The sequence below is a fragment of the Schistocerca gregaria genome, chromosome 6, assembly GCF_023897955.1.
Source record: "Schistocerca gregaria isolate iqSchGreg1 chromosome 6, iqSchGreg1.2, whole genome shotgun sequence".
Lineage (NCBI taxonomy): Eukaryota > Metazoa > Arthropoda > Insecta > Orthoptera > Acrididae > Schistocerca > Schistocerca gregaria.
Window position 1 is genome coordinate 286,078,296 of NC_064925.1, and position 12,488 is coordinate 286,090,783.

The window sequence follows — 12,488 nt, forward strand, 5'->3', positions numbered from 1 at the left end:
TGTTCACATATACGTGGATGGAACATGAATACAAAAAGGGATCAAATGAGATATCCTTTGCAATATTTGACTGACTTTCTAAATGTGATTTATCGAACTACTCAAGTTTGCGACTTTGTGCTGATGGCTGTGGAGGACAGAATAGAAATTCTACAGTGATAATGATGTGTGGCTATTTTCTGTCAAAAGTGAGTCCCCCAAATGTGAATTGTATTGAACTGATATTTCCCATTTCAGGACACTCCTTTCTGCCATTGGACAGAGTATTTGGACCAATAGAGAAGGAAATTAGGAAAGGCCAGTAATTTGCAACCCAAAAGAATATGAAGATATTTTCACATCGCTTGGTCAGGTTTCTAAATTAGGTGTGGATTGCACAGTGAGAGACTGGAAGAAGGCTGCTGCAATATAATGAAAAACCCAAGTAGCTGGAATTTCAAATTTTCTTCAGAAAAGTGGTTCATCTTGTGTAAAACGTCTGAAGGAAACTTGACAGTACCAGGAGAACCAAATTACAATGTAGACTGTGGTTCAAGAAGGTTTGTGATGAAGAAAGGTAAATGTTTGATGAATATGGATGTTCCACAAGTTGTGTCCTCAGGAGTGCCCTTGAACCCAGCCAAGATTAAGGACTTAGAGCATTTGCTAAAAAAACATTTTGGATTGGAGTTGAAGGTGAATGAATAACTGGCTTTCTACAAGAATTTGTTAGCGTCCAGTACTGGAGAAACAAATTACTCCCCTGAAGAGCCAATCAATGAATATTGTGAAACTCATGAGGATTTGACAGACTGAGTTACTTGAAATCTACTCTATGAATAATTATGTAGAATGATAATTGTTTACTATGAACTGTGTTTTTTAAGTTCTAATAAATGAGTAAAACTAAATGCATCAGCACTATCACAAATGCACAAAAAAGTAATTCCTGAGTACATGAACTATTCACTTGCAGTGTGCTGCAACAAAACTTGTCTAATCCTGGATATAAAGCAACATAACCAATTTCTTGATGCGAATAATTATATTCCTAATTAATCATGACTTTATTTATTAAAATTATGCATTCCTACCAGAAAAAGAGTTCAATTTCTGTTGGCATTAAGAAGTTTTTGGTTTTTTGTGTCTTCTGTAAAATTTCTTATCATGGATAAGGCAAGTTTTGGAACAGACCGCCTCAAATGAAACATGGTGTATAAATAAGAGAAGTGGGATGCTTACAGTAATTCTTTAATTGTGGTAAGTGAGAGAAGTGGTGGAGTGAGAATTGTTTTGGACTCTAGATATCTTCTTAGTAAGTTTCTTATTAGAGGGAATGACCATCCTGAGGACATGGACAAGCTGTACCCTAATCCTTACATATATAGTCCTACTGTAAAAGTGTATGTCACTGAACTCCTCCTTAACAGCTGAATGAATTTTTTTGTATTCATTTGGGTGGTGCCCTGGATGGTTTAGATTCACAAATCAACCCAGAAGATGGCGCTGCAGTTGGTATCTAGGTTATTTATCTATACAGCAACTAAATGGCTGGATCGACTTGGATGAATTTTTGGTATATGCATTCAAGTGAGGGCCTGGGAAATTTACATTCTTAAATCAGCACGGTAGGTAGCATTGCAATTTTGTGTGCGGTATTGAGTGTACTATATTCAGATATAAGTTAAGTGCAAAGGATTTCATTTATTTTTCGACATTTTAATTTGAGTGTATTATATTATGTGTGTGTCATTATTTTGATTTTTTTGTACGGTGTTTTTTGATATTTCCAGTGCCACATTTCAGTGAATATTAAGTGTATTATATTCACATATAAGTTACATACATAAAATGATGCCAAGTCTTTGTACATGAGGAGGAAATATTGGTTGACGAACTTCGAATTCACAATTAGTCCAGAACTGTTGGTTAAATAGATCAGCAGAAGATCAATTGATGGACAATGAAAATTTAAGAAACCAGGCTGCAATCAGATGTGCTAATGAAAGTCAAGAGCAACACCTTCGAGATAATGCATTGAGACAAAGAATGGCCCATCAATCAGTCACCAACACATTCAGAACTTGTGAACAACAGCATTTGCAAGTGTATCGCGCATTGACATGTGCATCACTTTTTCAACTTGCATTTGAATATGAGTTGGACATTGACTATTAATCACATTCACAAATTGTAATCGGTGCTATTAACAAATAATGACAACAGTGTCATGCACTCAAATACAAATGTCAATCGGCCAGCTTCTGCTGTGTGTCTGGAAAAGTGGTATTGCCACCATTGAATTCGCCAGAACCATTGAGAACACTATTGGCTGGAGCTACATCTCAATCTAAATTGTTTTTGCTTAAAATTCACAAATACAATTTGTTCTTTCACAATTTTCAATCAATGTTTAAAATTTAGGGCCAAGTGTATCATCAAGTTGGTTCTTTAATACCGATGCCTGATACTGATTCAAAATTACTGCAAATCTACTTCATGGGTGATGAGGAGCTGCAAATAAATGCATGCTGCCATTACAACCATATCAAGCAGATGGAGGAGCAAGAAATTGTAGGTATTTTAGAACCATTTTTACAGAATCACAACCAGTTGGTCCAGTTATTCAATACCACTTCAGACAGATTGCAAAACGACAACTACACGATCGTCATCAAAGCAAACAAAACACCATCTGGGCAGCACATGGGCTGATATAATGTACCAACCATTAATGAAGTTGCAGTTGTTATGGTTGGTGACTCATTTGAACATTGAGATATACGAATCCAAAGCAAAGATAAAACAGTGCATATAATTGAAGACAGTCATTGCTCTTGCAACACGTTGCAGTATCCATTGATATTTTGGGAAAGGAGAAGACAGATATCATGTAAATATCAAACAAAGAAATCCAGCAACAGGTACAATCTATACATGTCATTACCTAATATTTTATTTTTATGTATGATTAATGTCTTTTAGTCGTAATTATATTTTTAATTTGCAGGCGCAGAAACCAGCAAGAAAGTGAGCATGATGAACTTCTACTCATATCAGTTGATGGTTCGTGCCAATGGAGACAATATTATTCTCCAATTCCACCAGCTGTTTTATCAATAGATCATTGATATGTATGCAAAAATTGAAATTGAGGAATTATGAAGCGAAACTTCGAGCTGATGAATACATTCATTTACATGATGTTATTGTTGGTAAAGTAGATGGGATAATTAATATCAACAACATTGGTACTTCATAAATTCTTCCATCATATTGGTAGCCCATGTCAGAATATATTCAAGATGCCATAGACTTTTGCACACACGTACGGATGACCAGATTTGTTCATTGCATTTACATGTAATCGAAAATAGGTATGAAATAAAAATTGCATTATTGCCAGGTCAAACTGCAATAGATCCGCATGCACTCTGCATGTGTCTTCAGCCAAAATTTAAAATCGTTGCTGGACTTGATTATACATTCCTCTGTATTTGATAAAACATGTTGTTACTGCTAACATGATCCATGGTCCATGGGGTGCTATAAACATGATGGCACTGTGCATGGACAATAAAAAATGTATGAAACTTTTTACAAAAAATTGTATCAATGATACAATCACTAATATCAATGGTTATCCATTGTATCCTCAGAGAGACACTGACCACTGTGGTCAATCACAGCAATTACACATGTCAAATGGTACAACAGTTGCCATGGACAATCACTGGGTGGTTCGGTATTCACCATTGCTGTGTAAAATCTACAAAGCACACATAAACATTGAGCTTTGCAGTTCATTGAAGTCCATAAAACATATATGCAAATATGTCCATAAGGGCAGTGATATGGCTGCATTCACTGTTCACAATGTTAATAAAAATGAAGAAATAACACGGTATCAAATGGGCCGATACATCAGCAGCAATGAAGCAGTTTGGTGTATTTTGGGTTTTCCAATACACGAAAGAGACCCTGCTGTTACACATTTGGCCATGCACCTTGAAAATGGACAGCGTGTTTATTTCAAGGAAGAGACTGCTCTACAATGTGCATTAATTGCCTCAAAAACCACATTAGATTTTAGTTACTGTCCTCAACAAATTCGACAATTATTTGTCATATTATTGACGACACGTTTTCCATCTCAAGCTTCTGTTCTCTGAGAAAAATATAAGGATTCCATGAGCAATGACATTCTGCATTGGATTCAGGTCACTGATGAAGATCCCAATATCGATTTTTCGCCATAAATATATAATGAGGTGCTAATAAAGACTGAAGATATATGCATTCTGATTTCGAATTTGCCACTAACTCATTTTGGTATGCCTTCACCTAACTGCCCAGCAACAGACATCATTGACAGCAAGATTCAGTGTGAACAACAGTTCAATACAGCCTCTTCAACTAATTTCACTGAAAATTATGAGCAGCTTCTCACTGATGAACAAAAGAATGTATATGATAGAATTAATTTGTCAGTTGCAGCAGAACAAGGTGGATTCTCTTTTTGGACCCACCAGGTGGCACTGGAAAAACGTTTCTCATCTCACTAATACTTGCATGCATTCGATCAAAAAATCATATTGCGTTAGCAGCTACTTCATCAGGTATTGAAGCCACTTTGTTTTATGACAGATGGACTGCACGTTCAGCACTCAAGTTGCCATTGAATATTGACGAAAATCCATATGCAATGTGCAACATGAACTAGCATTCCAGTATGGCTAAAGTTTTGCAAATATGCAAAATTATTATCTGGGATGAATGCACTATGACCCACAAGCATTAACTTGAAGCTCTCAACAGTATGATGGAGCATCTAAATAATAACTCCAGGCTTTTTGGTAGAGCCTTACTGCTGCTGTCTGGTGATTTTAGACAGACATTGCCAGTCGTTCCGTGCGACACATATGTAGATGAAATTAAAACATGTATAAAACAATCTTATCTGTGGAGAAATGTCAATACATTACGTCTTAACACAAATATACGTGTTCAATACAAAACAGTTCATTGGCACTATCATTCTCCGAGCAATTGCTCAACATTGGAAATGGAACAATACCATTGCATAAAGACACACAATGAGTCAAATTGCCAGACAATTTCTGCAACATGGTAAATATGAAAGATGCTTTGACTGAAAGAATATTTCCAGATTTACAAGCTAATTATATTAATCATGCATGGCTTCATGCATGAGCTATTTTAGTCACAAAAAATAATGATGTTGATGCTATTAACTTCAAAATACAACAGTCATTGCCCAGCAATGAGATATTATTCAAATCGATCAACACTGTTACCAATCCTGACAAAGCAGTCAATTATCCTGTTGAATTTTTGAATTCATTCAATTTACCAGAAATGCCACCATATAACTTGCATTTAAAAATTGGCTTACCTATCATTTTGCTTCAGAATTTAAGTGCACCTAAGCTATGCAACAGTACAAGATTAGTCATAAAGAAATTATGAGCAATGTTCTTGAAGCTACAATTTTGAACAGCAAATTTGAAGGTGAAGTAGTTCTGCCACGAATCCCAATGGTCCCTTCAGACTCACCCATTCCATACAGATATCTGCAAGTTCCAATTTTCTTGGCATTTACCCTGACTATTAATAAGTCACAAGGTCAAAAAATGTCGATTTGCGGCTTGGATCTAGAAAATCCGGTCTTTTCAGATGGCCAATTATATGTGGCGTATTCTCGCATTGGAAAACTGTCAAGTTCATTTATTTTTACTCCTCAGGAATTGACTAAAAATATTGTTCATCAGCTTGCATTAAGATAAAATTAAACAAACATTATTGATTATAATGAATTGTTTTTAGAAAAATTGATGTTATTTCAAGATAAAGAACAGTGAAATTATTATATTATTTGTCTTTCATTTCATTTTTTTGTTTAATGTCCTAATTGCTTGAAATATCATCCAGGACATCTGTTGGGCCCTCTGCCACACACCGTTGGGTGGCCTGCGGAGTATGAATGTAGATGTAGATGTAGATATAAGTACATTTAGATATATATAAGTACAATGATGACAATGATGATTCTATATCATATATGTACATAAAAAAAACTCTCATAATTCTACATCAGGAATACATAAGAAGGAAGTGTGAGTAATTAAGGAGAGCATAAGTCAAGGGGGAATTAATGAGCATAAGCCAGGGAGGAACTAATTGTGATAATTATTCAGGAATGTCAGTCAAAACATTTGTTCTGGTGATTTGTAGGATAATGGGAGAAGTATAGCATAAGTAAATGTATGACATATTCAATAGTGTATATAAATGTGGTTTCTACTGGATACTTAGAAGTAGAAGAGTAGTGGAGGACTCTAGGGGATTAAGGGAAGTATTAGGGAGTGAGTGTTAAGTGTGAAATAAAGTCCTACTCACGAAGGATAAAGGGGGGTGCACCCAGCATTTACTGATACAAAGGGCAGATAGGCAGACCTGATAAAGGCTGACCTATAATGTCAGAAGAGGGGCACCAAGAAGGGGACTGACCTGTACCATAGGAAAGTAGTAATTAAGGGGGGCACACCTACAAAATCAGAAGAAGGATGTGCACTCTTAGGATCAACCAATGTGTAAGGTATAGGTACTGTTCCTAAAGGGAAAAGGACAGTATTGTGGCAGAAGTCACACATTTTGTAGGAAGTATTCTGATAAATTTGAATTCTGTATTCCAATAGCATTATTATGTTTTCTATTTATGAGTGTCAGAAAGAACAGTTCCATCTGCCCAGAGTTCCTCCAGATTACAAGCTACTTAGGTAACGAAACTATTATGTACTAAAGAAAAACTAGTACAGAGAATTGGAATGAAGAAAGAAATAATTAAGTGTCTATGACACCTGGAGTTTGTCATTGGAAATCAAGAATGTTGTCCGCATGATTCCTAGATATAAAAGTACTAACTCCAACATTAGGTGAAAGGCTCAGATAGTTTTTATCAGAACAAAAAAGAAGAGTTAGGTAAAGAGAAATTTGTTGCTATTTCTAATTTTCCAACTCATCACAAAAAAAAAAAAAAAAAAAAAAAAAAAAAAAAAACAGAAAAAACAGTTTACATCAGTTTTTGCACTAACTGGATTTTATAGAAAGTGTTGTAGCGGCCAAGCTTTGAATGCTTCATGCCTGTGTGAACTTTTGAAGAAGAATACCATGTGGTATTGGAACCAGGAATGTCAGGATCCTTTTGATGAGATAAAAGGATGGTTGTGTCAAAGTCAGATATTGTTCAGATTAGATTTATCACTCCTTTTTTGTATTATGACAGACAGGAGTGAAAATGGTTTGGGTGATCATTTATTTCAGGAGGTTGAATTTGATGGTGTTATTGATCATAGATCTCTTGCATTTGCTACTAGAGTGTTGCAGAGGTGTGAAAAGACATACACTGTAACTGTGAAAGAGCTTTTCGCTGTACATTTGGTATTCAACAAGTTTAAAAACTATCTACTAGGTCACAAATTCATCATCTATGCTGATCACAAAGCTTTATGTTATCCCCAGGTGTTCAAGCTGTTACATAACAGAATTACTCATTGGGCCTTGTTTCTACGGCAGTTCAATTATGAAATCAGATACAATAAGGTCACATACCATGTAGTTGCCGATGCTTTGTCTAGGCTAACTTTAGGGAGGGAAACACATAACAACTTTGGAGAAGGAGAGAAAGAATTTAAAATTATGTACTTGAGAGATGTGAAAAAGGAAAAAGAGATCTTGAAACAGTACAAAAACATTCGGAGGTGTCAGAATAGTAATCAAAATTGGAAATTGGTTAAGAGCATGTTGGATAAGAAAGGAAGAGAAAAGATGGTACAATATTATAATGTACACAAGACTATTTCATTCAGGAGACATTATAATGACTTGGATGAGTCACACAAAAGATTCAGGGAAACATCTATTTTAATAACATAGGAAGGAGAATCAAGATGAAGATTGTCAGTTGTGACAGATGTCAAAGAGTGAAGGTAAGTAACCAGACAAATAGAGGCCAAATGCAAAACATTCTGCCAAATAGTAACCTATATCTCATATCAGTGGACGTTTATGGACCTTTGCCTAAGTCTAAGAATGGGTTTTGTTACATTTTTGTGGTGATCAATGTATTTTTGAAGTTCATAAAGCTGTTTCCTCTTAAGAAATCTACTAGTATGCAAATCATCTCTAAGTTTGAAAACACATATTTTAATCAGGTGGGTATTTCTAAAACAATTTTATCTGAAAATGGTTCTCAGTTTACATCACAAACTTGGAAAGATTTTGTTGATCACACAAAAAAGTGAGGCATATTCTAACCTCAGTGTACCATCCTTTGAGTAACCCTGCAGGAACATATATGAGAGAAATTGGAAGACTGTTTAGAACATATTGTATGAGAGTTGCCCAGAAAGAAATGCATCACATTTTGTTTTCTCCAGCAATTCTTTATTGGACATAATGAGAATTATACACATGAAACAATGGTGTTTTATCTACATACACTATTTTTCCACATAATCTCCATCCCATTCCATAGCCTTCCTGCAGCACAAAACAAGGGCATCTGTGGCCTGTCAGTACAGTTCTTGCCCTGTTGGCAGAGCCAGTGCTCACAGCTGTATGAATCACTTCCTCATTGTCTTCAAAATGTCTACCAACTGCTGAGTCATAATGCATCTGTCCTCATGAGTAACAACATCAGCTTCATGAAACATGTTGGGTGTGACAGCCATGGATGGTCTCCTCAACTGCTGCAAATCATGGAGGCCTGCCTTCTGATGATCTCACCCTCTGTGTCCAGCACCTAACTGTACAGTGAGAAATTTAATGAGGAAATGTTGCCTGGACTGTAAATCATGTACAGACGTGATTTTTAAACTGTTCTGCAGCTATTCTATCTGTAGAAAGTGACAGAAACTTGGTGCACTCACCGAGGAAACTTCAAATAAAACACACATAACTTTTTGCATTCGTAGCATTGTTTTTGGGTTAGAAAAAGAGTATGGTGTGTCACATACTGGGCAACACGCATAGTAAGAACCATACCAGTTAGATAGATTATGCTGGTGATTTTGAGGATATTATGAACAGCTTACAACATTCTTGAATAGCTTATTCACCATTTGAAATCATGTTTAATTGCAGAGATTTCTGAGAGTGTTGAGTTTCCTCCATGTAAAATTCTGTCATTACAAGAGAGGGAAGAGAGTGTCATGTAGATTATGAAAAAGCAGGGAGATAGGAGAAAGCAGGGACATGATAGTAAAGGTAGATTTTCTAAGTTTGAGGTAGGACATCTTGTACTGGTGAAAGCCAAAGAGAAATCTAAAGTGATGAGGTCTGACATAAAGAAATTTTCCAATATTTATGTAGGACCAATCAAAATTCTTGAAAATCTGCATCCTAATGCATACAGACTTGTGTATTGTAGATCTAAGAAGTTGTTGGGATTATGCAATATCACTGAACTGAAAGTTTATAGATGTGATCTGAAAGAATCTAAACTTTTTGTTTCCTTTCCTTTTTCCATTGCCAGGAATGTAGTTTGTAAGATGTTATCATTTCTAAAGTTCTGTCTTATCTATTGACTGCATTTAAATCTACAGGGTGTTTCAAAAATGACCGGTATATTTGAAATGGCAATAAAAACTAAACGAGCAGTGATAGAAATACACCGTTTGTTGCAATATGCTTGGGACAACAGTATATTTTCAGGTGGACAAACTTTCGAAGTTACAGTAGTTACAATTTTCAACAGCAGATGGCGCTGCAAGTGGTGTGAAAGATATAGAAGACAACGCAGTCTGTGGGTGCGCCATTCTGTACGTCCTCTTTCTGCTGTAAGCGTGTGCTGTTCACAACGTGCAAGTGTGCTGTGGACAACATGGTTTATTCCTTAGAACAGAGGATTTTTCTGGTGTTGGAATTCCACCGCCTAGAACACAGTGTTGTTGCAACAAGACGAAGTTTTCAATGGAGGTTTAATGTAACCAAAGGACCGAAAACAGATAAAATAAAGGATCTGTCTGAAAAATTTCAACGGACGGATGAACGTGCTGGAAAGGTAGGGCGACTGTGTACGGCAACCACAGAGGGCAACACGCAGCTAGTGCAGCAGGTGGTCCAACAGCGGCTTCGGGTTTCCATTCGCCGTGTTGCAGCTGCAGTCCAAATGACGCCAACATCCACGTATCGTCTCATGCACCAGAGTTTACACCTCTATCCATACAAAATTCAAACGTGGTGACCCCTCGGCGGCGCTACCATTGCTGCATGAGAGACAATCACTAACAATATAGTGCACAGGATTGATGACGGCGATATGCATGTGGGCAGCATTTGGTTTTCTGACGAAGCTTATTTTTACCTGGACGGCTTCGTCAATAAACAGAACTGGTGCATATGGGGAACCAAAAAGCCCCATGTTGCAGTCCCATCATCCCTGCATCCTCAAAAAGTACTGGTATGGGCTGCCATTTCTTCCAAAGGAATCATTGACCCATTTTTCAGATCCGAAATGATTACTGCATCACGCTATCTGGACATTCTTCGTGAATTTGTGGCAGTACAAACTGCCTTAGACGACACTGTGAACACTTTGTGGTTTATGCAAGATGGTTCCTGGCCACATCACACGACCGACGTCTTTAATTTCCTGAATAAATAATTCGATGATCGTGTGATTGCTTTGGGCTATCCAAAACATACAAGATGCGGCGTGGATTAGTCTCCCTATTCACCAGACATGAACCCCTGTGACTTCTTTCTGTGGGGACACTTGAAAGACCAAGTGTACCACCAGAATCCAGAAACAATTGAACAGCTCAAGCAGTACATCTCATCTGCATGTGAAGCCATTCCGCCAGACACGTTGTCAAAGGTTTCGGGTAATTTCATTCAGAGACTATGCCATATTATTGATACGCATGGTGGATATGTGGAAAATATCATACTATAGAGTTTCCCAGACCGCAGCGCCATCTGTAGTTGACAATTGTAACTACTGTAATTTCGAAAGTTTGTCTGCCTGAAAATGTACTGTTGTCCCAAGCATATTGCAACAAACGGTGTATTTCTATCAATGCTCGTTTAGTTTGTATTGCCGTTTCAAATATACCAGTCATTTTTGAAACACCCTGTATGACACAGTATGTTTGGAGGTTGATACAAGTATATACTCATGTTTTGTAGTAGATTTGTGCTTTAGAATTTGGTACATATATTCCATGATACTAAATGAGTAGATCTTTTTGTAATTTTAAATGGAACAATGCCATTAAATATCTAATAACAAATTTTCATACTTTGTACTGTACAAATTAGAAATAGTATCACCTTACTGGCTCATTTTCTCATTGCATTTAGTTTTGTTTATTAAACTTTCATAAATGTACACTTTTTAATCCTTCCTGATATAAACCCTGTAAACCGTTTTTTTCTTTTTTTCAGTATATATACAAGGTGAGTCACCTAACATTACCACTGGATATATTTCATAAACCACATCAAATACTGACAAACCGATTCCACAGACCGAACGTGAGGAGAGGGGCTAGTGTAATTGTTTAATACAAACCATACAAAAATGCACGGAAGTATGTTTTTTAACACAAACCTACGTTTTTTTTAAAATGGAACCACATTGTTTTTGTTAGCACATCTGATCATATAAAAACAAATACACAGTCAGTGCCATTTGTTGCATTATAAAATGTTACTTACATCCGGAGATACTGTAACCTGAAGTTGACGCTTGAAACCTCCGACGTTCAGTTGCATGTTGTAACAAACACGGGCCACGGTCGGTGAGCAGCATCTGCAGGGACATGTTTACGATGACGATCGTGTTTACAACTGTGGCTGTAGTGCACTGTTGTAGTTTGGTCTAGCTGTTGCAGTGTCCGCATGTGGCGCTTGCTGCTTTTGTTGTTCTGCATTCATCTTTACATGCAGACCAACTGTAGTACACCGTGTTACCAGACATCTGTGATAGTGTAGTGTTGTAGGAACTGTGACCAAGGTGTATTCAAACTCTGAAAAGGTGGAGATGATACTCATCTATGGCGAGTGTCGCCGAAATGCATCTGAAGCCTGCAGGGTGTATGCAGAACGGTACCCGGACAGAGAGCATCCAACATGCTGCACATTGCAAAACATCTACCGCCAACTGTACGAAACAGGTATGGTCGTAGCACGCAAACGGGTCTGTAACAGGCCCGTCACAGGAGAAGAGGGTGCAGTTGGTGTGTTACCTGCTGTTGCCATGAACCCACACATGAGTACACGGCACATTGCGAGAGCTGGTGGACTGAGTCAAAGTAGTGTCATGCGCATACTGTATCGTCACCACTTTCACCCGTTTCATGTGTCGCTACAACAGCAATTACATGACTTCAATCATCGAGTGCAATTCTGTCAATGGGCATTAACAGAGAATGCATTGCAGTTCTACTTGTTTACCGATGAAGCGCATTTCACAAATCACGGGG

At 37.2% G+C, this 12,488-nt stretch overlaps 1 protein-coding gene across 1 annotated transcript in view; it reads left to right on the top strand.

The window, feature by feature from the left end:
* Positions 1-12,488, top strand: part of LOC126278854 (WD repeat-containing protein on Y chromosome) — a 395,714-nt gene that overhangs the window by 222,950 nt on the left and 160,276 nt on the right. The window lies entirely within an intron of this gene.